Source organism: Eriocheir sinensis, chromosome 36 (genome assembly GCF_024679095.1).
Source record: "Eriocheir sinensis breed Jianghai 21 chromosome 36, ASM2467909v1, whole genome shotgun sequence".
Classification (NCBI taxonomy): Eukaryota; Metazoa; Arthropoda; class Malacostraca; order Decapoda; family Varunidae; genus Eriocheir; species Eriocheir sinensis.
In genome coordinates this window covers 5,734,880-5,747,273 of record NC_066544.1, presented here as the reverse complement: position 1 = coordinate 5,747,273, position 12,394 = coordinate 5,734,880, and positions in this window count along the sequence as shown.

The window sequence follows — 12,394 nt, the reverse complement described above, 5'->3', positions numbered from 1 at the left end:
TGCTCTCAGTAAGTACCTGTACCTCTTATCTCCTTACAACGCAGCCGCTATCTTGATCTGCGCGGCAAGAATTCCCATTAATTTCACTACCGCTGCTACGACTACTACTGCTATCATTACTCCTTCTACTACTACTACTACTACTACTTCTACTACTACTACTACTACTACTATTGAAAAAGAGAACAGCAGAGACTAATATGATGTTGAAGTGAGACAGCAAACACTATGTAAATTGTAGCAGCGGGTGTGAGTGTGGTGTGGGTGTGGGTGGAGGTGTGCGTGTGGGTGTACGTGCGGTGTGGGTGTACAGGGAAAGGCGCACACACACACACACACACACACACACACACACACACACACACACACACGGGGTTAACATAATTTTAGGTGTGCGAATAAGGTACACACACACACACACACACACATACAGGTTTACACACACAAGAACTATACGCACATGGATGATCTTATGATTTGGGTGGACAGATTTGGTATACATACATTATTTCTGTGCGTATATATAAACTTCGATGGATACATATAATACATACATACATAATTTAACCTTGTGTTTCTTCTCTTTCTCAGCGGTGTTGGTTATGGTGTTGATTCTCGTACTTGTAAATTCCATACAGTCACATACACAGTTACATAAAAGCACATACATACATACATTCATACATACATTAATACGTACATACCTATTTCAAGCATGTTTTTTTTCCTCAGTGGTGTTTTTATTGGTGTTAATTCGTGTGCTTGTAAATCCCGTTCACATACATTAATACATACAGTCACATACACAGTTATATAAAAGCACATACACACATACATTCATACATTACATACCTATTTCAAGCATGTTTGTTTTTTCTCAGTGGTGTTTTTTATTGGTGTTAATTCGTGTGCTTGTAAATCCCGTTCACATACATTTATACATACAGTCACATACACAGTTATATAAAAGCACATACACACATACATTCATGCATTACATACCTATTTCGAGCATTTTTTTTTCTTTTCTCAGTGGTGTTTTTTATTGGTGTTAATTCGTGTGCTTGTAAATCCCGTACACATACATTTATACATACAGAGTCACATACACAGTTATATAAAAGCACATACACACATACATTCATACATTACATACCTATTTCAAGCACCTTTTTTTTTCTCAGTGGTGTTTTATATTGGTGTTAATTCGTTTGCTTGTAAATCCCGTACACATACATTTATACATACAGAGTCACATACACAGTTACATAAAAGCACATACATACATACATTCATACATACATTAATACGTACATACCTAATTCAAGCATGTTTTCTTCCTCAGTGGTGTTTTTATTGGTACTTGTATTGGTTTACTTGTACTTGTAAACTCCATGCACATACATTTACACATACACAGACAGACAAAACACAAACAAACAGCAAAACAAGCAACACACAACTCACAAACACTAAACCAACACAAAAATCCACACATTTGCACTTCTTAAACATATGATCTTTTCCCAACTCTCCTCACCCTCATCACCCGAAGACCCAAGGGAGGACGAGGAGGAGAATATTACTACGTTTTTATTTTGGTGTTTATTGTGTGCCAGGCGCCGCTCGTGATGGCGACGCTAATCATTGACCACATTTCTCCTCTAAAACCAGGAGCCTCAAAACCCTCTCATTACCACGCTGACTTAATGATAACTTGGCCAATAAAAAATAGTGAGAGACAGGGAGATGAGGAGAGGAAAATGGAGATAAATGAGAGAGAGAGAGAGAGAGAGAGAGAGAGAGAGAGAGAGAGAGAGAGAGAGAGAGAGAGAGAGAGAGAGAGAGAGAGAGAGAGAGAGAGAGAGAGAGAGAGAGAGAGATAACACAAGATAAAAAGTATCATACGAACAAATAAAAGATTAAACAAAGAAGCAAACAAAAGAGAGAGAGAGAGAGAGAGAGAGAGAGAGAGAGAGAGAGAGAGAGAGAGAGACGAGACCGAGAGACGAGACCGAGAGAGAGAGAGAGCGACGAGATCGATAGAGAGACCCCAAACACTTACCAGCCAGGTAGATAAGCCCCTTTGGCCCCCAGGTGAGCGCATTGCAACCAGTGATTCCCAAAGTGAAAAATGTGACGCGGCCCCGAGCCAGACGGTCACAAGCGCCTCGCCTGCGCCGCCCACCTGCCCGCGGCTGATGACGATTCACTGAGGAGCTTTTTACACCTGCCTTCAGTATACATCTCTCGTGTGTGTGTGTGTGTGTGGAGGGGAGGGGGGAGGAGGGAGGGGAAATTGCATGTGTGTAAGGTAAGGGGAGAGGGGGGTGCTGGTGTTTGTGTGTGAGTGGGGGGAGTTGCATTTGTGTGTGTGTGTGTGTGTGTGTGTGTGTGTGTGTGTCTATCTGTCTGTGTGCCTGTCTCTGTCTCAGCCCATCTGTTTGTCTGTCTGTCTATTTGTGTACGTGTGTGCGTGTATGTGAAAGAGATAGATAGATAAATAGACAAATAGAAAGAGGATAATTATAAGGAAAAACAATCAAACAAAATCGAAAGTGAAAAACAATTAAATCCCCATCGAAGAAATACTAAAAATCACAGAGAAAGAGAGAATCAAGGGAGAGAAAGGTAGAAAAAGAGGTAGAAGCCAGCAGGTGGGACAGCAGGGTGGATTAGGAGGACGGAGGAAAGGGGGTGGGGGATGTTGGGGGAGGGACAGGTGTGGGCGGGTGAGTGGGCGAGGAATGGGTGGGTTGCGCAGGTCGGTAGCGGGTGGTGATGAATCCAGGTGGGCTACATGGGAGGAGGGGGGGAAGAAGGGGGGGGAGGAGGGGGGGAAGAAGGGGGGGGAGGAGGGGGAAGGGGGGGAGGTTGATGGGTCCAGGATTCTTACTTAGGGCAAGGTGGGTTGGATTTTTTTTTTTTTTTTTTTTTTTGGCAAAGGAGAAAAGGAGAAGGTAGAGAAGGATGGAGAAAAAGATGAAGGTAAGAAGAGGAAAGTTTTTTTTTTTTTTGACAAGGAGAAAGGGAGAAGGTAGAGAAGGATGGAGAGAAGGATAAAGGTAAGGAGAGAGGAAAGTTTTTTTTTTTTTTGACAAGGAGAAAGGGAGAAGGTAGAGAATTAAAGATGGAGGTAAGAAGAGGAAGGGTTTCATGTTTTACTAGGAGAAAGGGAAAAGGTAGAGAAAGATAAACGGAAGGAGATAAAGAGAACAGGATATTTTAACAGGGAGAAAGGGAGAAGGTAAAGATATATAAAATGAGGGAGGTAAATAGGAGGCGATTTTTTTTAATAGACAGGGAGAAAGGAAGAAGATAGAGAGGGATGGACAGAAGGAGATAAGAAGGAGAGGAAAATATGCTGTTTAACGATGAGAAAGGGAGAAGGTAGAGGAGGATAAAGGGAAGGAGGTAAAGAAAAGGTAAAAGAAAGTATCCCAGCCAGGCATTTGTCTAGCGATAATATGTTAGTGGGAGTGAGACCAACTATTGTGTTTATGATCGAGGTGAACGTGGAGGAGGAAGAGGAGAAAGCGTAGGAGGAGGAGGAGTTGGAGGAGGAGGAGGAAAAGAGGAAGAAAATTCATAAAAGGAGAGGAAAAGAAAGAAGACATAGGAAGAAAAAGAATAAGAAATAAAATAAAAAAATAAAAAAGATTATGAGGTTGGAGAAGGCGAAGAGAATAAGTAGTAGGAGGAGGAACAGGAGGGGTGTGGGTGGCGGTGGCGGGCGGGCAGTGGGCAGGATGGGGCGGGGGTGGGTCGGGGGTGGGTCGGGGTGGGTCGGGGTAGCAGACCTGGTGGCATGTTAATAGTAGCTGATGCTGCCACCTCCTCCTTCTCCCTCGCCTTCCCTCTGGTGTTCGCGGCGACTCACAATGTTCCGTCCGGGGCCAAAACACGCGATGCCACTCACGGGAGGCAGCAAGACGGACAGATGGTGGCACTGAGACATGACACGACGGGCGGGGAGTGAGTGGCAGCCCTGTGGTGACCTGGGGAGAGGGGGAAGCAGGCATAGCGGGACAGAAGGTTGGGAGAGGGAGACAGGTGGACAGGAGCAGCAGTAGGAGTGGCAGCATCGAGATGAGAAGCGGGGGAGGCGAGGGAGGCAAGAAAGGTAGAAGTTAGGACGGACGGATGGACATAGAGGAGGAGGAGGGAGGGAGAAAGAGTGGGGGAAGAGAGAGATAGGACTGGAGGGCTGGTTGAAGGAAAGGGGTAGAATGGGTAAGGGTAAGGGTATGGAGGTAAGGGAAGGGTCTGAGATCATGGGGAGATACCACACAAGAACTGTTGATGTGAGAGGGAAACTGTGGAGGAGATGACTACCTGTGAGACGACTGTGTAACGCTGGGAGGCTTTGCGGAGGAGGAGGAGGAGGAGGAGGAGGAGGAGACGCGAAACAGATCTCCACTCCATCAACCGGCCTGCCTAGATAGGAATGAAGTAGTAGAAGTAGAAGTAGTAGTAGAAGTAGTAGTAGTAGTAGTAGTAGTTGTTGTTGTTGTTGTTGTTAGTGGTGGTGGTGATGGTGGTAGTGGTGGTGTCGGTAGCGATTGTGGTGGTGGTGATGACAGTATCGGTGGTGGTGGTGGTGGAGTTCTTAATAGTCATGTCAACAGTGGTGGTGATGGTGGAGGTGGTTTAATGGAGCTGGTAATGGGCGTTAATGGTGCTGATGGTGGTATTGTAAGAGGCGACAGAGAGAACATTAACCACCACCAGCTTGAAACATCACCACCACCACCACCACCACCACCACCACCACCGAAACATCTGCACCTCAACCAACCAACCAAAGAAAAACTATAACCCCCCTCCCCGCCAAAAAAAAAAAAAAAATGGTAGGAACAACAACAACAACCACTACTACCACTATCATTACAGTCACAACAAAACCATAAAGAAATAAGAAAACAACCACCTTCCTGTTAACCACTACGCAATAATTAACCACCACCACCCACCTAACTCATCCACCACCACCACCACCATCACCACTCATCCATTTACTTACATACCCGCCTATCTACCACCACCACCACCACCACCACCTCCACCACCCTCTCCTCCTCCTCCTCCTCCATGGCTAGACGCAGAGAGGTTTAGACAAGTTAGCTTCTTCCTCTGCAACCTCATCACCGCTGCCCTCGATTATGCCGCCTCCAACCCCCGGCTACCGTACCTCTGCCCGACCCTATAATCCCGAACCCTTCCCCTTCCTCTCTCTTCCTCTCTCTCATCCTCTCTCTCTTCCCCTATCAATTCCTCTCCATCTCTCTCTCTGGCTCCCTCTCTCGCTCGCCTGCCTTCACCGCCTCCGCCCCCGCCACCGTCAAGTTCTTTTTTTCTTTTTTTTATTCTGTTCTCTCTTTTGTCTCCTTTTCTTGTTTTTTCTTCTTCTTTCTTTCTTTTGGTTTTGTTCGTTCGTTTCTTTCTAGTGATCTGGTTCGTATGATTTTCTTCTTCTTTATCTTCTTTTTCTTCTTTTTCTTGTTGTTACTCTTGGTCTTCTTGTTCTTTCTATTTTTCTCCCTGTCCTAAACTTCTTCCTCCTCCTCCTCTGCCTCCTCCTCCTCCTCCTCCTCCTCCTCCTCCTTCTCCCGCGTCTTGTCTCCCGTCATCTACTCTTTCTTCCCCGTCTTCCTCCTCCTCCTCCTCCTCCTTCCTCCTCTTCCCCCTCCCATGGTAGTCTCTCTGATTTCTCCACATTTTTTCCTCCTCTCCCTTTAACCACAATGTCAGGCGCCCTATCTCTTCCTCCTCCTCCTCCTCCTCCTCCTTCTCCTCCTCCACCTCCTCCATCTAACAGTACTTCCACCTTTTGTTTCTTCCTCTACTCTCTTATGTTCGACGAAATTTTGTTCATCCACCTTTGCTTTTTGCTTTTTTTTTGTTTTTCTTTTCTTTGTTTACTATCATCATCAATTCCCTCATTCTTGTACATAGTCATCCACCTTTCTTAATTCCTTCTGTGCTTCCTTTATCATCCCATTTTTATTGTTTATTTATTTATTCAAGTTTTTTTTTTAGAACAGATTTTTTTTTTTTTTTTTTTTACCTTTTCTCTCATTCTTCCTCTCTTCTCCATTTTCGCAACACCCACTCCTCCTCCTCCCCATCCTCTCTTCTTATGTATTCCCTTATCACTTCTCCCTTCGATATCTCTTTCCTCCCATTTTTCTTCCCTCCTTTCGGCTGTTCTATCTTTTTATCTTCTTTCTCCTTCTTTTCGACCATCCAGCCTCTCTTACCACACGTCTGCTAAGTCTCTTCTCTCTCTTCATTCCTCCTCCTTCTCAACCTTAATTCTTCTCCCTTTCTTCCCTTTTTCTTCTTTACTTGTTTCTTTTTTTCTCTTTTTTTTTTTTGTTTTGTTTTTGCTTTTTTTCTCGCGACATTTTTTTTTTCTTCTCAATCCTTTTAATCTTCTCCACATCCTCCCCATTTTCCCCATCAAACATCAACCTTTTTCCCCATATCCTCGTCTCCCCATTCCTTTTTCTTCCCCGCCACACATCAACCTTTCTCCCCATATTCTAGTCTCCCCATTCCCTTTACTTCCCCACCACACATCATCCTTTCTCCCAATATGTTCATCTCCCCCAATCCTCCCTTTCTCCCCACCACACACACACACACACACACACACACACACACACACACACATACACACACACACACTCACCAACCCTTCTCATCATATTCTCGTCTCCCCGTCTCCCCTTTACTCCCCATATGCTCGTCTCCCCCCATCCTCCCTTTCTTCGCAACACACACACCGTCCTTTCTCCCCATATGCTCCTCTCCCCATTCCTCCCCCGCCGGACCCGATTTCTTTGCATATTCCGCGTCTGAGTTCCTTCTATCAGGTGAAAATTCGTTCCCTGCATCCCCCGCGGCCACGCACCTTATCAAAAGATGTCGATCAGCTAATTTAATATTCAGCACGAGACGCCTCTAATTCTTCCTCCTCCCCTCCTCCTCTTCTTCCATACCTCCCCCCTTTCGTCCTCCTCCTCCTCCTCCTCCTCCTTCTCTCCCCTCTGCTTTCCTCTACCCTTCCGTTCTCCTCTTCCTCTATCTTTCCCCAATCCGTCCGCTGATCCACATCCAAGGATTCAGTACATTCAGGCTAAGCATCAGGCAAACAGGTACTCGGCTTCATTTCAAGGAACGTAAGCAAAAGGAAAACTGAAGACATCCTCAGGCTATATTGACCATTAGTTGGACCTCATCTCCATTATGCTGTTCAGTTCTGGCCACCTTAGCGTACTAAAGAATGGATATAAATATGTAAGAATCTGTGAAGAGAAAGATGACAAAAATGTTCCACGGGTTGAGAGACTTGCATTTAAATTGGCATGCTCTAGAAAGGCGAAGGGGGCGAGGAGACTTGATCGGAGTTTATAAGTGGATGAAGGGCTTTAGAATACGATCAGGCACGCTGTAATGGGTTTCAGATGGATAAATCAGGTTTCAAAAGTAACAGGCAAGAATTTGTTTTCTAATACTGGTGGAAGAGTAAAGCAAGCTTGGCAGTCATGTGGCATGAGTGCCATACGATAGATGACCTTCAGGGAAAGATTAGATAAGTTCATGGATAGTAAAGTTAGGGATCCAGGAGCACCCTTTTATAGGCCCTATAGTCTCTTGAAGACTCCTTATGCACATAAGTTCTCCTCCTCCTCCTCCTCCTCCTCCTCCTCCTCCTCCTCCTCCTCCTCCGTCGCCGGTCAGTCATTTATCGGTCGGTTGTCGTAAGGGGTTTGTGAGCCCTGAGGGAAGGAGAGGATCCGTGGGCGGTTAGTCATTTGTCGGTCGGGAATCTCAAGAACTCAAGGACTAGAAATAATGGTGTACCAGTTCATCCGAGGCGCTGTGGTGCAGACAGTGGCAGGAATTTTTCTCAAACTGACTCATCCACTAATGGAGCAGCCTGCAGAAGTGCGAAGATCACCAACTCCTTTGAGAATCACATCGACTGGTCTTCGTTTGTGCCAGAAGGAAACTCAATTTACTTACCAGGTACTTTGGTGTGGTCTTGAGGCAATGAAGTGCCTTACAAGCCCAATAAATCATTAGAGCAGGCAACCTCATAACAAGCAAATAGGTTTTATGTTGCCTACCTTTCCATGTTTTCTCCTACTCTTCCTCTTCTTCCTCCATCTCTTCCGTATCTTCCAACGTCACCACAACTGATGTTGTTGACCGTTCATGTATGCAGGTGATGGTGGTGGTGGTGGTTGTGGTGGAGGTGGAGGGGGGTGATGGTGGTGGTTGTGGTGGTATTGGTGGTGGTCTGGGGGGGGGGGGTACTGCAGGTGGTCCTGTCACCCGTCCTGTCTTTCTCTTCTGCACCCATGTACGCCACCACACATACCTGCTCCGCCTTCTTGTTGTTGTATCTCATTGCTATACTCCGCTATTATTGTTCCTATTATTATTATTATTATTATTATTATTATTATTATTATTATTATTATTATTATTATTATTATTATTATTATTATTATTATTATTATTATTATTATTATTATTATTATTATTATTATTATTATTATTATTATTATTATTATAATTATTATTATTATTATTATTATTATTATTATTATTATTATTATTATTATTATTATTATTATTATTATTATTATTATTATTATTATTATTATTATTATTATTACACACACACACACACACACACACACACACACACACACACACACATTACACAGCAGGGGAGAGAGGAGAAACAGAAGGTGAGAGAGAGAGAGAGAGAGAACAACACGTATCTCCGGAAGACATTAACATACTTGAAAAATAAAAATACAGCGAAAAAAACAACAATATTAACCGTCCTCCACATGCCACTTCTTTATCATTTTTTCCTCTCGCTCACTTTTTTTCCTCTCGCTCCCTCTCCCCATACCTTTTGTAACCGACCCACCCACCCATTCTCTCTCTCTCTCTCTCTCTCTCTCTCTCTCTCTCTCTCTCTCTCTCTCTCTCTCTCTCTCTCTCTCTCTCTCTCTCTCTCTCTCTCTCTCTCTCTCTCTCTCTCTCTCTCTCTCTCTCTCTCTCTCTCTCTCTCTCTCTCTCTCTCTCTCTCTCTCTCTCTCTCTCTCTCTCTCACATCCCACCACCATCCACACCCTTACACGTCTTGCCATTCTCTTGCACTTTTTTCCACCCTCCCTCCCTCTCTCCCTCCATCCCTCTCTCTCTTCCCCCCTCCCAAGAACAGCTTCATGCGTTACTCCCGAGGGTTGTAATTAATAAGTAAACGATTATCGCCAAAGACCACGTCAATTCGCATCATTAGAGGTTAATTTACGAACGCAAAAAGTCATTAGTTTTTACCCGAGGAAGAAGACGATGATGAAGGGGAGGAGGAGGAGGTGGTGTAGGAGAAGGAGGAGGAGAAGGAGGAGGAGGGTGAGTAATGATGATGAGGAAAAAGAAGATGAGTAATGAGAGAGGAAGGGATTGTAAAGAGGAGAGAGTTTAATTCTTCACAGTTTTTTTCATATTTTTCTTTTTCTTCCGATATGATCTTGATATTTGTCCACGATGATTAACCATTTTTGCTTCTTTAGCTTATCTGTTCATTGCTGATACTTTACCTGTGAAGTGTTATTGTTATCATTACTATCATCATTATTACTTCTTTTGCAGGTAAGTGTATTGTGGTGGAGGTTGGAAACGTTTGGTAAGTAGAATGCGGCACGTTTGTGTTTTAGATAATGTAGACTCTGGATTAATGAACAGAGGCAAAATAATGTTGTGTGAAGATTTAGTTAAAGGGTCACCTAATTATGCGGCGGGTAGAAATCTGCTTATTGGGTGAACGTCTAATCGAGGAGGTAGACGGAGCAGCGATTTCTTAATTAAGGCAAAGATTACGTAAAAAAGTGGAACAGTTGGTCAAGAAAGTATCGGCCACCTCATGAATGATGGCGCAGCGAACGAGCGAAAGCTAAAGAAAAGACGCAGAGCTCCCTAAAATATTCGTGTTTCTTCCGTTTCCACATTGCTACGTACGCGGGGGTGGGTGGGAGGTGGTGGTGCGCTCTTACGTAAATGTGCTGTGTGCAATATTAGTGATATGTGGTGGAGGAGGTTTTGGCATCACGTGGACCAGGTGGATAAGTGAATGACAGCTGAGATATAACCGCGTGCAGGTGCGAGAGAAGGTTTGGTATGTTAATTAAAATATTTTACCTGCGAAAAAAAATCCAAAATACTTGTTTGATATCGAAAGTGGAGCCAAGAGTAACGATAAGACAGAGAGAACGAAGCGGAATAGATTGTTAGTACAAAAAAAATAAGTCAAGAGTTAGAGCTTCTGTTAGTTTATTCATCAGCTGTATAGAAAATAGTAATATGGAAGTAATGACTCCTACAACATCCCAGCGGTAGTCGTGGAGGTAGAGGTAGAGGTAGTTGTAGGGCGGTAGACCAAATGAATAGAAGGGGCGTGAACTCCAGCAGATTGAAGTGTTCAGCATTATGTGGATTGAAGGAAGCTAAGCACGTATGATGAGGGGGAGAAAAAATGAACTGAATGTAATATCGTGATGTTGAGGAATGTGCTAATTGTTTTTCAAGTGGTGATTCCTTGGGTCAGGTGGAGGAGGTTGAAAGACACCTGGATGCGTGAAAGACAATAACTCCATTTTTTTTTCAAGGTAGAGTCTAAGCAGGTGGATAAAAGCTGCGTGGATTGTAACATTGAAGGAGTGTATGGGATTCCGTGAACTAGATGGAGGAGACGAGGACGAGTGGAAGACTGAACGAGTTTTGTGATTGGTTTACTTGACGAGGGAGGAACGGAAGGGTTAGGCAAGGGTTGTCAGGGCTGGTCTTTGTTATGGAGTAATAATATATACACTCGACACTCATCTCCCCCCCTAATTATCAAGTTGGGGTGAGCATGTGGATTGAAAGAACACTATTCACAGTACTGGCGTTGTGTTTGCTTTGCGTGGAGCAGGTTGAAAAGTCCATGCAGTCTGGTTAATGCGTGGAAGATTTCATAACTCCACTCCGTTCATAAAGTGGAGTCAGAGCAGGTGTAGAGAAGTGGCTTTATTTTCAGCATGTGGATGAGTGTTTAATATCCCGTGGATCAGGTGGAGGAGGCGGAGGAGGAGATTAAATGAGTGAAATTTTTTTTAACTGAACCAGATGGAGTATTACTGTTGTGTGGAGAAGCATGCTGATGCATCAACAGGTGGAGAAACGCTTACCAGGTGGAGGCGCTAAGATACCGTGTAGACAAGTGGGTGGAGGACTAAACAAACTGGAGTAGCTGGAATATTATGGTTGTGTGGAGGAACTTAAAAATGAATCAACATTTAAAGAATCGCTCACCAGAATAGCGAGGCAGGCGAAGGAGGATCCCGAGGGTTTCTTCCAACTCTGCAGAACAAAAGACGGGAAAAAAAAAAACATACGCTCTTTGGAAAGCGTAGACTGCGTAGTAATTAGAGTGAGGCTTTTAAATGGATAAAAGTGATTAATTAGGGCGACTAAGATGAAGTACCAATACTAAAAACTGGAGTAAGACAAACACCAACGGATATAAGTTGGATAAATTCAGGTTCAGAAAGGAAGTAGACAAGAAGTGGTCCACGAACAGGGTGATGGATGAGTGGAACAAACTGAGCAGCTGTGTGGCTGAGACTAACACAACTGAAAGCTTTAAATAGAGATTAGATGTATATGATGGGTGGGAATCCTATCCTCAGAAGATGTCATATATAGGCTGTCTGGAATCTTGTTGTCTCCTTGTGTATCCTTTCCTTCATATTATTGTTTTTTTTTCACTTTTGACTACTACTACTACTACTACTACTATAATAACAATGAAAAATAAGTCTTCTAAGATAGGAATATTTCAACGCAACATAACTTGGAAACCTTTTGTACAAACTATAAACGACCGAAAGTACGAGGCTTTTAACATGAGGCAAGTCATCCTTTTTTCTTTATTTTTTTTGGCTGCTTAGTGAAATTCAACCGACTGCTCTCCTTCCTCGGCGCCACCCTCGGTGCTGCTCAAATCACATGTTATTGTGCCTGTGTCTGCGTCACAAGCACTAGGTGCATCTGTCGCCCACCTCTCCTTCTGCTGTTCGTCGTCCTTCGCAGCGGCGGGCCTTAGCAGCGCCTCGAGCCTGGCAATAAAAAAGGGCCAGACGTGGGCGTTGGTGGAAGCAGGGGCTGAGGGCGCCTCTCATCCAGGTGAAAACGCCGGCCAGCTGCGGGCGGCGGAAGGGGAAGCCCTCGCTGAACAGCGCCTCCTTGATGAGGTAGCCGAGCGAGTACGTGTCAGTGTCCTCGTGGCACGAGGCGGTGTCATGGTGCTCCGCCAGCAGCTCCGGGG